Below are 6000 nucleotides of genomic sequence, written 5' to 3'. Positions count from 1 at the left end.
CATAATCTTTATACACTATATATATATAAATATATATATATATATATATATACAAATATGTGTGTGTGTCTGTGTGTGTATGTGTGTGTGTGTGTGTGTGTGTCTGTAAAAATGATTTATTATACGTATAAACGCATAAAATTGAATTTAAATCTAAATATTATTAAACACGTATGTATATAATTTATATATAATACCGTGGTATGTATAGATGTATACAGATATCAATGACTAAAATTCTTTTACCATTACAACAGAATTGAATTAACAATTGTTTGATATTTTCAATAACTACTATATTATTGTGTGTTGTGTGTGTATTGTGTGTGTGTGTTGTGTGTGTGTTGTGTGTGTCTGTGTGTACAAAATGATGATAAAACAGTTTGTATTTTAAAATAAAACTATAAAAAAAATTGTTTTATGATGTTGAATGAGTAACCAGTATAACGCAAAACAGTAAAATAGCGATAAACTCAACCGATAAATAATAAAATCACTCCAACTTATATTTTTTTACTAAAGTTATCCATTGCTTAAATTTTGAACTAGAATGTAGAATGTAGAATCCACATATACATACCATTAATCAACCCAATATTAACATCATTTTCATCGTTATACATTAAAAAAATGTATCTACTATGCTGTTTACATGCATATCATTCATCAGTTGCACCCGTCTATACAAGTAGAACGGCTATGTCATCAATACCAATACAGAGTCAGTAGTCCATCAATACGGTAGTCCTGGGGTTTCGGATAGGCTGTATTCGAACCTTGTCATGTGAATTGACTGTGGAACTTCTACCGTCTGAGCTAACATGGAGATCATTTTAATTGTAATAATAATAATAATGACAAAAATAATGAAAATAATTATTATTATTTTCATTATTATTACTGTTTTTATTTTTTCCTAACCAACATTAATAGTAGCAAAAGTTGTGAATCTAACTGCAATATTGAGAAAAAAAGTTATGAATTATGACCGAAAGATCATAATTCATAATTAACTTATTATTATTATTATTATTGTTATTATTATTATTTTTATAATTATTATTGTTATTATTGTTATAATGGTTATGTATGTCTTACATATGTTACGGGAGAACGATGACAACGCAACAAAGGTGGCCCATGATAAATAACCAACGAAAAATTTTTTACGAATTTTCTTCACTCGTCATTTTGTTTATTATTATTCTTATTATATATATTATTATTATTATTGTTAATATTATTTGTTATTATTATTATTATTACTCGTAGTAGTAGTAGTAGTAGTCGCAGTAGTAGTAGTAGTCACAGTATTATTATTATTATTATTATTATTATTATTATTATTATTATTATTATTAGTAGTAGTAGTAGTAGTAGTAGTAGTAGTAGTAGTAGTAGTAGTAGTAGTAGTAGTAGTAGTAATAGAAGTAGTAGCAACAGTAGTAGTTGTAGTTGTTGTTGTATTAGCAGTAGCAGTAATAATAATAATAGTAGCAGTTGTTGTTGTAGTAATGGCAGTGGCTTTTAATATTAAGATATTTATTATTGACTTTATTATCAATACTACCAGAAATCTTGGTTGGAAAGAATACTTAACAAAATACTGAATACTAGGTATCGTCGGATTGCAAATCCTAACTAATAAAACTATCAATCCTCAATACTAAATGAAAGACACCACGAGCTAACAAATTGATTTGTGCGGGCTACATAAGGAGAAAGCGATTTTTGCATGCTTGTTGGAACTAAATGACGGGGAAGGAGTGCCCAGAGAGGTGTCGTCGATGATGTTGTTTTTGGAGTTGTTAACTGGAATTAGGCTGATTTTTATTGAGTCTGTTGTGGACTGTGAGATGCTGGCTCTCTCGGGGCTTGACGATTTGAATTTGAATGTAAGACAAAAGTCAATGGTTTGTGGTAAATAAATATTACAAATCCGACAATACTTCTCCACCAGATCGTCGCGTGTGTGTTGGCGAACGTTGTTTCGAAGTCATTGAAGACAGGAGGCCATCACAACTGCTTAGGCACATGCAAAGCCTGTGGGAGCGAACAACATGGACGAAAGCTGTTAGCTATCGATTGTGCCATACGGTGATTATTGTGAACCCAAACTTATTGAAAAGAAATAACTATTTTTCGATTGGTTAGTGAAAATTTTTTAGCAAAATTCCGGGATTACAGATTTGATAACAAAATTCGAATCCATAAGTTAATGCCCTCCAAAGTATTGAGTTTTTGCTACCAGTCGCTGGCTGATTGGCTGGTTGTTGATCTTTGTAAGGTCAGTCAGTCGGTCGGTAGGTCGGTCATTCAATCACTCATTCGTTCATTCTTTTATTCTCTAATCATTAATGACCGGATTATTTCAACGCACTGACATGATCTGACAATTATTATTAAAACAAATTTTTTCTCACAATGTCCTCAAAGAAATCAACGTCGCATTCGATTGACCGGGATCACTCTGCAATCAAACTCAGTCACAGCAAAAACAGTGTCAGGCATCTTAACCATCAGGCTATCCTGCCGCCTCAATTAATACATTACTCAAAATGATATTTGTAAACTAGATACTACAAAACCGTTTAATTGCACTGCCAAAAAATAATCTTTCCAGATAATCTTGTTGTCTTGCAGATGTTTGAAACGTACGTTTCTCTTTCAACTTCATTATTAAAGTTTTATCCTAATTATCCACTATCATCATCATCATCATCATCATCGTCATCGTCATCATCATCATCATCATCATCATCATCATCATCATCGTCATCGTCATCGTCATCGTCATCGTCATCATCATCATCATCATCATCGTCATCGTCATCATCATCATCACCATCGTCATCGTCATCATCATCATCATCATCATCATCATCGTCATCATCATCATCATCATCGTCGTCATCATCATCATCGTCGTCATCATCATCAGGATCATCATCATCGTCATCGTCATCATCATCATTCTCATCACCATAATCAACAAAAACAGCAGCCTTGTTGTTATCACCATCAACATTAACAACAACAACAACAGCATCACTATCACAATAATCCAAAAAACAGCAACACAATCTTCATCATCATCAATAACATCAACTTCTTCACTATCATCATCATCATCAACATCAACAAAAACAATAAAAACATCATTATCATCATCACCGTCGTCATCATTATCAACATCAACTGCATCAAAGGATTTTCAGCTTTATGAAAGAGTCTAACTGATTTATCGCGGTTGGATTTTTAAAAAGACGACACTTCCAAAGAGTTACTGAAGCCGTTAATAACAACAATAATAAAAAACAACAACAACAATAACAATAATAACAACAACAATTATAATACTAGTGATTACTTTTATGATTTTATAACAAATAATATCATCATATACTAAAAGAAGCTAAAATGGAAATTAATCATAGTGACGAAATCGTAAAAGCAATGAAAAACTGTTGGAGTTGGCTAATTAAATTTAATAACGCTATAAAGATAATAATGATAATAATAATAATAATAATAATAATAATAATATATTATTATAATAATATAATAATAATAATATTATTATTATATTATTATTATTATTAAAAACATTATTTGTTTTACTATTTTTATGATTGCAAGAACCACGATAACAGCCATTATGGTAGCAGCATGAATATGAACATTTGAATATTAGTAATTGACATATACATAACATTAATAATAAAAATAAAATACATAATAATAATAAAAATAATTATAATTATGGTTAATAATAATAACAATAATTTAAATTGCCACCACCATCATCATCATTACCATAGTTAACATCAATAAATGAAATAAATCACGAGATTCCTTCCATTCTTCAACTCTTTCATTTATTCGTTCTTTTATTCTTTCAATAATTCTTTCACCTTATATTAGTCTTTGATCACACACATACAAATAAACATACGAACGTGCATACACACAAATATATATATATAAATAATATATATATGTATATAAATATATATATATATATTATATATATAGATTCATATCACTTCTTATCGCATACATATTATATATCATATATACATATCACCTACATATAGATGTATATATATATATATTTATGTTAATTATGTTAAACATTATATATATATATACATATATATATATATATATATATATATATATATATATACCAACTGCAATTGAGACCTCATTGTAATTTAATGTTGGTATACATCTGGCTTATTATTTTATTATTTTAATTAATTTGAAATAATTGTTAATAATAATAATTTCAATCAGCAGTTCAGTTGAGACGTTGTTAGGTTATTCAGGGGTTAAAGGTTGAAAAACTTTGAGAAAGAGTTTTTTTGTGATCTGGGATGCATTAATTCATCGGAAGTTAGTAACATCATTTCATCATCGCCTTCATGTCATCTCTCTTTTCAACAACTTTACCATCAACAAAATCATTCTCGTCATCAATTAAAGGTTATAGAATAATGAAAAGATAACAAATGTACATACTCGGGCGGCGTGATTGTGTAATGGTTAATGTGCCTGGCACTACTGTAGTAGCATTGTCTGGGTTCGAATCCCTGACTATCACTTGCAATGAGTGCCTATGCAGCAATTCACACGTATCTACTTGTGCTATGTGTTTCAATGTTGACACTTCTATGAAAAAGAGACACTAAAAATGAACTTGAAAATGTTTAATGTACTCTTTGTTTGTTGTTGCGATTTTCATTAGACATTTGCATGACCACAATCATTAATATTATTTTTATCTTCAACTTCTTTATCAGTGCAATGATTGTAAGGTTCATCTTAATCACTCTCAAACACTGCAAATGTTTTAAACAGAAAAATAAACGATCAGTCAGACAAACAGACATGGATACATGCACACAAAAAAAAAATGAGTCTGACAGACAAATTGACATAGACCTAGACTGTCTACACAATGTTCTTCAACTTGAAACTAATGTTTGAAAACGCTTTTGAAAAAATTTTAGTAAGAAACATTACACAAATGTCATAACAATTATTATTATTATGAAAAAATACTAATTATTATTATATTATAATTATGATATAATTATGATATAATAATTATAATAATTATTATTATAATATTATTATTACAATTATGTCAATTATAATAATTATACATAGCATATACACACATACACAGGCAAATTTACATAGGCCCACATAGGTACATTACAGACACATAGTAAAAACATGCAAAGGTTCATTAAAACAAACTCAAACACGCACATATATATAAACACACACACACACACAAAAGCGAACACATAGACACATACACAAAAGTATTTATACACACATTTATATGTGATCTGTTGGCAGTACACTGGTAAAAAAAACACATAATCTGTAAAATTAGACACTGGAAAAAAAGCGAACAGAAACTACCTTTTCATAGAAACATACACATTTGCGGCACTCAAATAATCAATTTTACAAACACGAGAACAAACAAACATACAAATTGTATACAAACAATTCCAAATGTAATCAATCCCATAAGATTATACAAACACATACACAAACATATAGACATACAGACAGATAGACAGACAGGCAGACACGTACATATACAGTATATACTCAAAGACATACATCCACACACACACGTACATACACTCACATACATACATAAAAACACAAATACATACGAACGTATTTAGGAGCATAAAATAGAGAGATAAGCGCTTTCTTACATAACCCATACATAATCAGAGCACCTTAAAAATGCAACATTTAGATAAATACACTGGCGTCTTATAAATTAAAATTATAAATATACATAAACAATAAATACAAATAAAATACTTAATAATAATTAAAAAATAAAAATAAAAAATAATTATTAATTAGTATATAAATACCTAAATTAAAATAGATATACAAAACTACTGAGGCTACAGCCAGCACTATCTATGATACTACTAATACAACTTTTACTGTTTATAC

The sequence above is a fragment of the Helobdella robusta genome, assembly GCF_000326865.2.
Source record: "Helobdella robusta unplaced genomic scaffold HELROscaffold_2, whole genome shotgun sequence".
Taxonomy (NCBI): Eukaryota; Metazoa; Annelida; class Clitellata; order Rhynchobdellida; family Glossiphoniidae; genus Helobdella; species Helobdella robusta.
Note: the sequence above shows the minus strand (reverse complement) of the source record.